General features: G+C 38.4%; 1 pseudogene; it reads left to right on the top strand.

Moving 5' to 3' along the window:
* The first annotated feature begins 4,345 nt into the window (after positions 1–4,345).
* LOC137125183 (uncharacterized) lies at positions 4,346–5,905 on the top strand (annotated as a pseudogene).
* The last annotated feature ends 9,020 nt before the right edge of the window (positions 5,906–14,925 follow it).

Genomic DNA, 14,925 nt, shown 5'->3' with positions numbered 1-14,925 from the left:
AAGATGATTCAAATTATTGTTTTGTACTTGTTTTCTTTGTGGTTGATTCCATTATATAATGGAATAATCTATACTTCCTGTGTATTTTGAGAATAAATTAGATGTAAGATGAAGGTATCAAAACCAGGGCTTAGTTTCTAGTGTTGCTTCTATTTTGATTGTGCCACAAAGAGCCTCAAATTGTTTTTCTCTTCTAAATGTTCTGCACTTATATAGCGCTTTTCTACCTATTGGCACTCAAAGCACTTTACACTGCTTCTTATTTACCCATTCACACTCACAATCACACACACATTCATACACCGATGGGGGAGCTGCTATGCAGCTGGCCAACACTCACCGGGAGCAACTAAGTTGGGGTTCAGTGTCTTGCTCAAGGACACTTCGACATGTGACCGGAGGAGCCGGGGATTGAACCAACAATTGTGAGATTGGTGGACAACCGCTCTACCTTCCTGCGCCACAGTCGCCCACCCAGTCATCTTCTGTGGCCAGTTTCCTGCTATGAGGCAACACTGACACCTGTTGGCAGCTAACAACTTCTCTTCTCTCACTCACAGTGATTCATCGGTCAGCATGTTTTTCATGTAGCTTCTAATTTCACTAATGCCACTTTTTAAAGCATTACATTAAAATAAATAAATAAATAAATTCTTCTTAAAATTTATTGAAATGGCCAATTCATTTATTGTTGCTTTTAATTTCACTGAAGACATCTTGGGTTTAAGATCAAATGATATCAGATTACATTTTTAACTTTTATTTTCTACTTGTAGATACATTAACAACATAGTTTCAGTAGAAATTGTTATACATATCATTTCTTTGCAGTAACTGTGACTCAATCCTGTGACTCACTGGCATTATCAAAGTGTTCATTTCTTTTTCTTTTGATTTGCTTTTCCAGACTTCTACCTAAGACTCCTCGGGCTCAGTTGTTGTTTTTAGGTGATTTGTTCTTTTAATTTGTCATTTATGATTTCTCCCACACTGATCCTGTCATCAGCTGATGTTGTTTTCTTTGGCCAGCTCTGACACCGGGGCAACAAGAAACACCTGTCATGCCGTTGTACACTTAAAGTTTGGTCCTCTGGTTCCACGCATAAAAAAGTGAAAAAAATGAAAAGTGAAATTTCAAACTTGCATATCATATTCATCTTTTGATCTTAAACCCAGAAGTCTTCTTTGTACAGCAAAAAAAGATGAGTTCCACAAGGCTCTGTGTTAGTGCCAATACTTTTTAACTTTGTATACGTCTCCTTTAGGCAACGTTATTAGAAAACACTCCATAAATTTCCATTCCTATGCTGATAATATCCAGGTATATCTATCTATGAAAACAGATGAAACCAAAAATCAGTAAATCAAGCTTCAAAAATGCCTACAAGACATAAAGGCCTGGATGCCCCATAATCTTTTACTTTTAAACTCACACAAAACTGAAGTCTTAGTATTTGGGCACAAAAATCTAAGAAATATGATGTCCAACCATATAGTTACTCTAGATGGCATAAGTCTGGCCTCCAGTACTACTGCAAGGAACCTTGGAGTTATTCTTGACCAGGATTTGTCCTTTACCTCACATATAAAACAAATCTCTAGAACAGCCTTCTTCCACCTACAGAACATTGCCAAAATTAGGAGCATCCTGTCTCAAAGTCAGCAAGAGTGCTTACTGGAACTAGCAAGAGAGATCATATTTCACCTTCACTAGCTTCTCTCCATTGGCTTCCCATTAAATTTAGAATAGAATTTAAAACCCTGCTTCTTACATATAAAGCTCTGAATGGTCAGGCTCCATCATATATAGAAGACCTCATAGCACCATATCATCCCAGTAGACCACTTCGATCTCAGAATGCAGGCCTACTTGTGGTTCCCAGAATTTCCAAAAGTAGAATGGGAGGTAGAGCCTTTAGCTATCAAGCTCCTCTCCTGTGGAACCAGCTCCCAGTTCAGATTCAGGAAGCAGACACCCTCTCTACTTTTAAGTCTAGGCTTAAAACCTTCCTCTTTAATAAAGCATATAGTTAGTTATAGTTATGCTGCCATAGGCTTAGACTGCTGGGGGACCCACCCCCGGATGCACTGAGCTCCTTTCCTCCTCTTGACCCTCTCTCCTCTCCTCTCACCCCGCAATTGTCACCAATGTATGTCATTAACTCTGTGTGTTTTCTCCCATAGTTGTCTTTGTCCTTCTCTGTCCCCCTGTCTCTGTCCCTTTCTGCAGGTGCCCCCGGCTGTGTCTTCCAGCGTGCAGCTACTGGTCCTACCAATCTGCCCGATGTTTTGTTGTTGCTTTTTGTTGCTCTGTTCTTTTCTCTCTTCACTTTCCACGCACCCCAACCGGTCAAGGCAGATGGCCGTCCACCCTGAGCCTGGTTCTGCTGAAGGTTTCTTTTGTTAAAGGGAGTTATTCCTCTCCACTGTTGTCTAGGGTTTGCTTCAGGGGGAATTGTTGCGTTCTCTCTATACATCTTATTTTTATAATCTTGACATTTTTATGTAAAGTGCCTTGAGACTTTTTTGTGAATTGGCACTATATAAATAAAGTTGAATTGAATTTAATTGAACTGCCTGCATCGAGCTCGCGGCATCTGTAAGGACTCCTGTCATCCCACCCATAGACTGTTCTCTCTCTTGCCCTCCGGCAGGCGCTTCAGGTACCTCAAAACAAGAACAGTTTTTTCCCCAGAGGTATCTCTTTATTGAACTTTGCACCCTGCTGTACTGCCCCCCGCCCCCCCATTGTAACCCCCCTTACGATGACATTTGCACTTCTGGACTGTTTACACATAACTTTTAGGTTACTGAACCACAAAACTGCTTATTTGCACTGGCAACTGTTCATTTACAGTCACTACCTTACAAAACATGCAATAACTTGCACTGCACTACTATCACTTTAAACTCCTTCTTCCTAATTTATTTGCACTATATCCACAACACTAAACTAATCTAAAATCTAATCTAATCTAAACAACTGGATACACCCTTAAAATGTATGGCAGTCTTGTACATTTACCTTTGACACGTTAAGCACCCTCATGAAGCATTTGAAGTCACACATACAGGAAAGATTGGAAACTAAAAGCCCAGTCAGAGGTTGTGATTGCAGTTTACAGTTGCATCCAGTTTGGCCTCACATGTTTCAAGAAAACATAAGGAGCTAGGCCAAACTCTCTCGGATTTGTCTAAACCTGATGAGCCTGTACCAAGATGCCTTTGAGGTAGTGAATACTTTTGGATCAGGGAAAAAAAGCCCCACAAAATTTTAGCTGTTTACCTGAACCTCACTGACATTTTGCGTCACAATAGATCCGTAACAGATCACATGCAACTAGTCCTTCTTTGCAAGGAGAAGGACTTCCAATACTTTGGAATGTACTTTTTTATTATTATTATAGTAACATAGTGTGTGCATTAACAATATTCTATTTTGAATAGTTACATCTCAAAATACTACTTATACTGGCTGTTATTTTCTGATTAAGCTATTTAGGTTTAGATGCCCACTATTGTTTGGCGTTTTTTATGACCAGCATTTCAGGTATGACAGAACTATTGAGACAAATTATCATTGTTGGTACTCCTCTAACTATATTGCTTTCTGTCAATTACTTAGTGTTAAATTTGTAAATAGTTAAATTGTTATGCCCCAGTTGGTATATAGTGCAAAAGGAGAATAGTACATTAAGAAGCTGTTAGATGTTAAGTCAACTTTTGGATTGTAACAACAAATACCATTGTTCTTTTTGGATGTAATTTTAACTGTGATTTTAATTAAGCATTCGTAGTTCCATTACTATCCAAGCAATAGGCTGATATATTAAAAAATAAAAATAAAAAAAAGAAGGACATAGGTTGTTGTAGGTCTTAAAATGCACAGAATTTGACTGAAATGAGTGGTAAAATCAAAAAATGTATAGTTTGTTTGATTACAGCTGAAAACCAACCTTTGGAAAAGGTTTTTGTCTATATATTCTATTTTTGGCTTACATTATTTGTGGTCTGTCTTTGTGTTTTAATAAAAACATTGATATATTCATAACCATAATATTACCTACCTCTAATTCAATTATTAGATTGATTGTCTGCCAAAATTATTTTTGAAAATGAATGAGGAGATAATAAAAGAAGTGGTGGTGTCACTCCTACCGGGCCTTTCTGATGAAACTCTGACATCGCTGTTGGATGGATTGAAAGAACTGGATGGGATGAAAGAACTGTGGAAAACAGAGAAGACTTGGCTTTCGTACGAGAAAAGGATATCGAGAAATACCTTAGACCTAAGTCTAAACATAGTGCAGGAAATTTCTGGGTTTACTACTGAATGGGTTTAAGAATGAAGGTAACTATACTTTGACACTGTTCCAACTCACTGGTCAAGAGTAGTATAATTATGACCTATTCCTCACATTCCTCCTCAGACTTGTTGTTTAGCCTACTTTGTTACCTGTATTGTTACATATATTCACCTGATCTCTCTGTAGCCTGTGGTGTCCTACTGTTCAGCCTTATTCTTACCCCATCGCTGTTGCAGCACATACCAGAGTTGATGTCATTTTTTCCAGGACAGCTTCACCAGTGTGACTTTCTGACAGTTATTTTTTCATAGTGTATTAACACACTGGATCTAAAACCACACAAGAAGCATAAGCTCTCATTTTGTCAGTACCTCCTACCTCAACCTTTGCATCCTACTCAGATACAATACAATACTTAGATAAAATACATTCACAAAGAAATATTCACAAAGACCAACATAAATAAATACCCTTTCATGGTTTACTGTCTCTTCAGGTAAAGTTGTGCTCTATGTTTTGTAGGATTTGAAACAGTTCAGCTGGAACTGGTTCCTCTTCCCTCTCCTAATATTGTCACCAGCTCCTTGAACACTACTTCCACTGTGCCATCAAGTATAACACGCTCTCAGGATAGGATGGATAGGATAGTACATACACTTATATAGCGCTTTTCTACCTATTGGCACTCAAAGCACTTTACACTGCTTCTTATTTACCCATTCACACTCACAATCACACACACACTTATACATCAATGGTGGAGCTGCTATGCAGCTGGCCAACACTCACTAGGAGCAACTAAGTTGGGGTTCAGTGTAGTGTAAGAGTAGTAGCAAATCAAACAAGGCCATCTCCAGGAGATAGAAAGGATATGGTAAAGGTAGTGGTGGATCACATGTTAGAATAATATTGTCCGGGAAATTGTAAGGGACCATCCAAAAAGTTTTCCTGATGTTGGGAAAAATGGTGACATTATTGGAGATGTTTGTTATTCCTTTCTTCAACAAGTAAAAACTATGGTAGAGTATAAAAATAGAAACAACACTCTTGCCAGAACACGCAGAGAGAGACGGTCACATACTAAAGTTCCTGAGGGAGGCACAGCCAATTCAAGAGGTCCTGTGGATCAATACGGTTGTGTCAGTTGGTGTCCTACCGAATTTCCACTCAGTGAATCTGTGGCATCGTTGAATGACATTAAAACTGAACTTCTTAGCATTTACTCAAAGGAAGGAATGGGTGGGGCTGAGAGAGCTGAACCTCTAATGGGGAAGACCTAGGTCATCCAACACCACTATCTCAACAATGTCCCTGCCCCAACCATTGCAGTGGTTAAAAAGGAATGGCCTTTTCTCTTCTCACTGCGTGGCATGTTTTCCCATTTTAAACATTTGATGAATGTTTCAATCCTCAGTAAGTTGAGGGAGGCACTGGACAACAAATACAAAACAATTGTGAAGTTCTGCCAAGCAACCAAATACCATTCAGGGGTGAAAGATGTCCTTACTTCTTTTGAACCAGAGGTTTCAGACCACATGCATGCAGCCATGGTGATTGTTGCTGATGTAAGTATTGTAACGGCCCAGCAAGTGGGTTAGTGTGGGTGCGGATGCAATCTGCCCCAAGGGAATTATGGGTAAATGTGTTCTGAATAGTTCTGTGCTTTAATGGCTTAAATGTTAAATGATTACGTTACAGTTAGTGTCATTAGGTGTGTTCACATGTTTAAGTTTGTCATGTAAAGTGTATGTGTTAGCCGGCACTGTGAGTGAAGGTGATGGGTGTATGAATGGCCGTCACGGTGATCGGCTACTTGTGGGTGTGTTCAAAATAAAGCGCAGCTATCTCTGTTGTGAGAGGTAGCTGTAAAAAGGCAAGAGTTGTGTTGTGATTGCTTATGTCAAACAGCTCGAGGCACTTGGGGTCGTGCGGTGTATGGGGCGCAAGTGTTCTCCCTTCCGCCTGCCATTTTGAACTGTTCGTTGATGTTAGCTTGCTAGCACCCAAGCTAGCCGATTAGGTTAGCTAAGTCAGTTAGGGTTAGCTTTAGCTTCACCACCTCCCACAGTTGGTTCCCATAAACCGTGGGTTGCTACAGTATATTCTCACGGACTAATAAGTCATGTTTGATAATTATATGATGTATAATACTTGTGCACTGCAATTTGACATAAATTGTTACTTTGAGTTTTCACATACTGTAGCTTTTATATTTATACTTATCTATATCTATATGTCTTCTTCTTCCTTTCCTTTCGGCTGTTTCCTGAAAGGAAATTCTGCCCAGCAACAGGATGATATAAATTCATGTTAGATATGAAATACATCCTGGATGTGGAAGCTTCTTTAGTGATTAAACTTGAGGTGTCTGTTACCTGTAATTGTCGAATTTTGCCACGACAAGATGAACCGAGAAAGTACAGAACATGAGGATAAGATTCAAATGAATGTTTAATGAATAATATAGGACTGTGGCACATTCCTCCACTAATTTCACAGTTGTTGGTTTGATCCCCAGTTCCTCCGGTCACATGACAAAGTTTCCTGGAGTAAGACACTGAACCTCAACTTAGTAGCTTTTTTTCCCAGATTGCGAGAGTGAATGAAGAGTGTAAAATTATTTGAGTAGTAATAGGTAGAAAAGCACTATAAATAAAAATAAAATGAATTATTATTATTATTATTATATAAGTGCAGACCATATGATAAGTGTGGGAGGTCATGAATAGGGGGAATCACTATGGTGAGTAATACGATAAACACACGTGAGATCGAAATGGAATTACCATTTATACGCTTATTTGCGAGCTGGAAAAACTAGAGACGTCCATGAGAATGAGAAGGTCACCCTCTGTGGAAGAGACTGGGATTTGAGATATATAATCAGACTAAATGGCGAACAGATGCTGAGATAGAGTAGTCCAGAGTGTAAATAACTGCAGAGTTGGAGCAAAGCTCAAAGAGGCAACAAGTGAGTAAAACAGCAATTATGGGATAATGGTATTAAGTGGTAATTATATACATTTTTTACTGTAAAGTACATAGTTTGTGTGTCTGTTTATTGAACAAAATGAATGTTCTTTTTATCTGTCATGTATTCATTCATTCATGTATAGATAACTGTGTCTATGATGGGGAGACATCACAATGTGCTTATAAAGAAGATGAAGAAGCAGTTGTTCCCAACATATCCAGTATTCCTCCACCTGTGTATAATGTAACAGATGACCAGCAGTAGGATGATCAGCAGGAGGCCTCTTCAGAGTACAGACGGGCATGTGTGGAAGAGGAACTTCTGTATCATATTTATGCTAATCTACCCCCCGTCAGCCCCAGGTATTTACCCATACCAGTCCACCATCTGACAATTACGGCTGAAGTTGCGGATTTGATGAGAGCGTTTTTTTAGACGGTGCGTCTGTGAGATGATATGGGCATCCAAAAGAGCCAGGTGTTACGGATGCATGGCTGAAGATGAACAAACAGCATACCACACGTGTCGTGGTGAATCTATCACCCGAAATATAATAGGGTTGCTTGGAGAATCCATAACCATCTCATCAGAGATTCTTTTGACCAAGTATTAGAACATGTTTATTGTGAAATAAGATAGATAGATAGTTTTAAAACAGATTTGGTGGACATGGCTGATCATTCTAAGGAAAATGACAACATGAGGTACCTGCCGACATGTATTGATGTTTTCTCCAAGTATGCATGGGTGAGGTGTGTTAAAGATGAATCAGGGGTCTCTGTAACACAAGCATTATGTGGGATATTACATACTCCTCAAACTCTTGATGACAATTCTGACTTCCCCTGAGATGACTTTGTTGTGAATTGGCGCTATATAAATAAAGTTGAATTGAATTGAATTCTATAATAAATCATTCCAGAGCATGCTAAACTCTTTTAATATTTGTTATTTTTCAACTAAAAATGAGACCAAGGAATGCATTGCAGAGCAGTTTAATAGAACTCTACGCACCAGAATGTGGTGCTATTTTCCTTCTGTTAATTCACAGCGATATGTTAACCAGGACCTTGTCGAGGCCTGTCAATAAGAGTAATGAGTCGATTGTCATTAAAACTTGAGCATTGTCTGTTTCATATACAAGATGGGAGACACTGTAAGGTATGAAAGTGATGAATATATCACAATACTGGAATGTGTAGCGTTAGATCCACTGGTGTACAGGTTAAAAGACCGGGGACATTTTATAAACAAGAGTTACAGCAGGTGATTGTTGATGAAAATATGGTCTTACACTATTACAATAGCAGCTGTGAGGAGCAGAGCTTTTTAATCATCATGGAAAAAACTGATTTTACATCATGATTCCCAGCAACGGCCTCATCACCATTATTACCATACCATTACCCAAACAATAAAATATGGAAGTACAAAACAAAGCTTGCGAGACCCATAGTTCTCAAGTAACCTCACAAGGTACAGAACTCTCAGGACTGGAACATTTTTCACATAGGGATGCAGTTATAAATACAGTATCTACAACTCAAGAGAAACAAGGGAAGTGTACAGCATTACACAGTAGGTTTTTATCAAACTATGTAGAATCCATCTAAAGGGGAGGGTATCTATGCAGTACAACAGTATTACAAATCATGTCTACTTTATGGAAGCTAACGGTCTAACGGTTATATTCAAAAGAAAACTACCACAGATATTGGGGTTCAAATCAGGAGTCGCTTTCCTAACCTGCAGACATCCATAGGGGTGAATATAATATATTAATTTACAGTGATAATGCAGATTATTAGTTAGTGGGGGACAGTCATGTCCGCTCTCCAAATCAGTCATTAATGACATAGAACTTAGAAAACGATCAGAATCAATATATACCATTTACATACGGGAAAGTAATCGTTAAATTCTACTTTTAACCTTTAAAACAATATTTCTGGACCAAACATTGACTGGATAAGGAGTTGATATGGCGCAGTCTTTTCAGGATGGCCATTCACTTACTTAAACAGGGATTCAGTATAGCTGCCCTTCACCTGGAAAAAACAGTATTGTAGGTGATGTGGTGTCTAATATTGGGAGAAGCACACAGAAGCGGGAGGGAAACGGGCTGCCTGTGTCGTGTAAAAGACCAATAAAAATGGCTCCTGTGGGATTTAGGCGTGGCATGGCTGAGCCAAAACCTGTAAAAAAAAATCATATAAAACAGCAAAGACTGCTAAGAAGAAGCCTGGCCGCAAAAGAAGCAGGATCCCCTCTGGACTGGAGAGTAGCCATATCTTCTGAAATAAACAATTACGCTGATGCACAGCCAGTCACAAGAATGTGTTAAAAGCGAATTAGACCTTTGTGCCGTAGGCAGACAATTATTGAGAAATCCACATATGTTAAAACCCCATTGCTATCTGTGTTTACATCTAGCGGACTTCTGGAATTCTACATTTTATCATTTGGAGAAGATTACCTAGACTTGAATACACACCTGTATACCCGTGTCAAAATCGCTAACCCTGACGGATCAAACATTGCTTACGGCGCAAATGTCAGTTTTGTGAATTGTCCGGGGCCTCCCTTTTTTCACAGGTTGATATAACTCTCAGGGATAGGTTTATAACACAGTCCTCCAAAACTTATCCATACAGAGGCATTCTGGAATTACTTACAAATTATGGAAGAGAATTTCTACTTCCGCAATTCAGTATAGCTCTTTTTTGCAAGGATACCTCTATTAACATGGATGATGCATTAATAGATGGTGACAATAGATGGTGACAGGGTCATACATTAAGGGGTGATTACACCAGAGACAGCCATATACTGGAGTTAATAGCCCCGATATGTGCAGATCTGTTCTTTTAGGAGAAATTAATATGTGCAAAAAATGAATTCTGTCTGATGATGCCTACTAACACTCAGTACAATGTCAGAATTGTCTCTGCTAGTTTATTCATGAAAAAAGTATCTCCCATTGTGAGACTAAGCCAGGCCCTGTGACACACTAATGCAAAATATGGTATAGACCGTGTGAGTGTAAAAACCTTTTCTGTACCTGCTGGTACAAGAGTGTGTAACCAAGAAAATCTTTATATAGGTCAAATCCCTAAATTTGTCATAATTGCATTTGTTGAAAACAAAGCTTTCACGTGCAGATATGCTCATAATCCACTTAATTTCCTACATTGTGATTTCGAATTTATGAGTCTTTATGCCGACGCAATGCTATACCCTGCCAAACCTTTTCAGCCGTTGTTTAATAGGGGCCAATGCATTCGTATATACTATCAGCTAACACAAACATCTGAGAGACACCTGGCTCAATGACCATTCGCTGGTGATATCATGTCAGGATTTTGCTAGGGCTTATACACTCTTCTGTTTTAATATGGTTTTAGATGAGGGATCCTGAGGTCATGTGTCTCTGGTTAAAAGTGGAAATGTCTGACTAGAAGCTCGTTTCAGATAGCCTCTGCCTTGAACAGTTACCACTTTGGCATATTCTTTGACTCGATTCTGGAAGTGTCTACAAGAAGACTGGACCTAGAACAATTTATTTTGATAGACTTTTATTAGACATCATTAGAGGTACTATAGAGCTGGTTATTATTAAAAAAGTAACCATCAAAGAGAGTGATTTCTTGGGTGTCTTTCCATGCAACCACTTAAGCGGAAAAAAAAAAGCAGGTTACCTGCCATGTTGGTTGTTAACACTCACCCTTCTGATATGCCTGGAGAACAATGGCTTGGAATCAATTTTACTAAAAAGGGTTCTTGTTTTTTTTGAAATCCTCCTACACATTCTCAATTCCCCCGTTATTAACAATTTCTTAAACAGAATTGTACAGACGTGTTTTATTTTACAAAGTAAGTGCAGGATAATGATTCCACGGCGTGCGATTAGCAGACTTTATCATATGCAGAGAGGGTTGTCTTATGAGGACTCTATAGACAACTGTCAACAAAATACGGCTTGGTGTTTGTCATAAATATGACTATGTCTGTGTTCCATGTGCAAATACTTCACACATGAATGATTGTTTCATACACTGTTATCACCGTACACTCATCAGAATAACACAAGTGTTTAGTATGTATATCCAATCTTGTTATTGATACATTAGTTTTATTGAAACTGTTGTATTTTTGATGATAAGTAAACAAAAACATGATGTGTAAAGTAGTACTTTGTTCAAACATTACACACAAAATGTTATAACACTATAGTTACAGGTCCAAAAACAGGATGAAGACAAAATACAGTCTGTATATAAACACTGTTAGATGAAAAATAATTTAAAAAATGTAGGCATAGGTCACAACAAACTGTGGAAAAAGAGACATATTACAAACAAAAATGATCAAATACTGATACAAACTAGAATGGGCATATCCTACAAAAAATGTGTGTAATTGCTGAAAGCCAACCGCTGCAGCTGCTGTGGCTGGCAGCAGATGCCAGCTGCTTAACAAAATAATTAGCAGTTTGCCCAGTGGAGCAATAGAGGCAACACTGTAACATGTGATGCATTTAACATGAGCCTGGTTCTGCTGGAGGTTTCTTCCGTTAAAGGGAGTTTTTCCTCTCCACTGTTGCCTATGGCTTGCTCCAGGGGGAATTGTTGGGTTCTCTTTATACATCTTTATAATCTTGACTTTATTCTGTAAAGTGCCCTAAGATGACTTTGTTGTGAATTGGCGCTATATAAATAAAGTTGAATTGAATTGAATTGAATTTCATCATGGGGCAGCTGTCCACAAAGTTTCATCCTGTTAGCATGTGTAGTTTTTGAAATATTACTGTTTGATGCTGTGAGATTGGGAGGCCTGAACTACTTAGAAGTGACAGAAACAATAAAGAAGTTTTAATTGCTATTCACAAACTCTCCAGCAGATGGCAGCCTGTCCAAAGGAATCAGCTGTTGCCATCTTCTTCATCATCTTGCCCTCTCAACACTAATGAAGTTCGGAAGATAAGATGAAAAAATAAAATGTGGTATTACTAAATTCATTGTACAATATAGAAGTGAAATCAGAAAAAAAAAAGTTTTTTTAAGAGTTACAAAACGAGTTATATAACTGAACCGACGTTGGCGCTTTTGATATATTGGAGTTTAAACATCACTCCCATAGACTTTCCATTTTAAAAAATCATATTAATATTATTAATAATTACAGTACATTAGCTGTCAGCACACAGAGTAATAGCACAGCTCTCCCAAACATGTTTTTTATATTGCATTTGGAACCATGTTTGTAGCTTATAGCATTTAGGACTAGTAGCGTAACTAGTTGCTTTCAGCAATCACACTAATGATGTAGTTAGTCCTTCCAAAGACTGGTCCCTGAAAGAGCCCACAGCCCATCTCCTAAACACTTGACACATTCTCCTATGGTGACATCTGGTGGTCAGTGTAAGGTCTTTCCATATGTTGCTTAGTGGAAATGTTAGAGCATTATCATATTTAACTTTCATTATTTCATCAACTACTCAAATGTAGGCACTAAATACTGCCCTTATATCGGTGTGAAATTACCCTGCTGTTGCAAGGACCAACTGACAAGACACATTTCATCCAAGTTCACATTGGGGTGAAACGTTTGTATTAAATGTTTCAGAATATTTCCGTTCCATGTTTCTGTTTATCTGCATCTGTTGGCTTGAAGCTGTTTCACCACAGAAGTGCCTTTTTGTTAAAAACTCACTAATGAAGTTGTTGCCTCATGGGCTGATCTCACCTACTCAGACATATCTGCTCTATTATAGGACGTTACACCTTTTGTCCACACAGTGGCAGCAGCATTATACACATGCACCAGTGCTGATCAGTATTGAGCTCGAACCCCCCCCAAGAGAAGACACCGTTCAAAATGGACATGTAATACCATCAAGGCCTGTGGAGATAAGTATCGAGTCCTTCATTTCTTACATACAAACATCTATCAAACTGAAATCCATCAGTCTGAGAAGGTTGACAGAGATTTTTCAAAATGTCTCAGGGGCTCTGCAGATCCACAGTGATCTCCAAATTTTTAAAGGTATAATAAGAACACACAGATAACTGATCCAGGTGTCACAAAATATCTAAGTAAATCATTTAAGGGTGTATTTCTTTTATATTAGATTGTGTTCGAAGAAACATTTTAACATGACATAATGACAATAAGAGAGAAAATCAGGAGGAGGTTCAATAGTTTTTCACAGCCCTGTACTGTACTTGCTGTGCGTCACTATACAAGTCCTGGTGTAGCAAAAACCAGGGACAAGTACAGTATTGTCTAATGGGAAAGCAAACTTGTGTGCAAGACTTACTCAGAAAATAACCTAAACTAAAAAGACAGAGCCCTCAGTCATATCTAACCTGTTTTATGGCTGGTTTCATAGGCTTTAAACATCAGATACTTTATGTTTATGTACTCAATGTGCAGTCCCTGTCTCTTGGTAGATTCTGTGTCCTACAATAAAAACAAACAGAATAAATGACAAAACAACTAATGGTTTGGAAAATGATTCCTTTTCTTTCTCCCCATCCATCAAAAACAGCTGAAGCACCCAGCTCTGATGTGGACCAAATCATCCTGTCATATTGATTTAGGAGCCTTTAATTTTAGTGAATACTAAAAGCTCCCCAATTCCTTGGAACGGGAATAAAATTCAAGCTGTTTGTCACAGACTACAACCTTGTTTTCAGTTTTCAATATGTCCTGTGTTAATATTACTTCACCATCACAGGTTTAATCTCTCAACTGAACTTAGGCAACAGAAAAAAAGAAATTCAAGCTTATGGTTTTGTTAAGACTGAGCTGACAATGTCCAATCATAAAATTTTATTAACCCCATTCAAAAAAGCACCATGTATGAAATCATATTAGATATGCAAGATTTCATTTGAAACGTGGGTCTATCACAACAAGACAGTCAAGAGAGTCAAGCACTGAAAGCAGTTGATCAGTATGTGATGTGACTTAATTATTCAATGTGATTGGTTTTCATCACTTCAGTCACTTTTTCAATTTGATTCCAGCTTCATAGATTGTTGGCTTTGCTTGTCTGTTATATGCCTCTCTCTGGCTTTCCATCATACCTGATGATGACATTCATCCTCATTTTCAAGGAGTCCACTTCTTGATCCACATGGATAAGACCTATAGAGCCAGTCATCTTAAACCGCTGGCAGAGCTATGAAGGAACAACAGCTGATCCGTGACTGGTCCCACCCAGATTGTCCCCGCCAGGAACAACATCCTGCACATAGTACCACTTTCTTAATGCCCTTAATCCACCTTTCTGGAAGCCTTTGATAATGTTGTATTTATTCACTAGGTGAACTGATTACTTTTTAGATACTGCGTAGTGATGTAATGATCTGAATTTTTTTTCTAAACACACTAACATCGAATCACTGGACTGACACAGGCTCCTCAGGTTGACTGCCCGACAGTGCTGTCCTAAGAGCTGATCAGTTTGTCTAAAAATTCCACATCGTCTATATAAGGAATTAATATGTCCATTACATACACCTGATTAATTGGACAATTTGTCCCCTGCAGTTGCTTCTATTAATAATAAGGAGCAGCAGAATAAGAAGTTGGAGTTGCGTTGCACTCTTTGCAGCACCAATAATGTTTGTAATTATC

Source organism: Channa argus, chromosome 4, assembly GCF_033026475.1.
Source record: "Channa argus isolate prfri chromosome 4, Channa argus male v1.0, whole genome shotgun sequence".
Classification (NCBI taxonomy): Eukaryota; Metazoa; Chordata; class Actinopteri; order Anabantiformes; family Channidae; genus Channa; species Channa argus.
The sequence above is the reverse complement of the archived record's forward strand: the minus strand, read 5'-3'. Positions and strand labels throughout refer to the sequence as shown.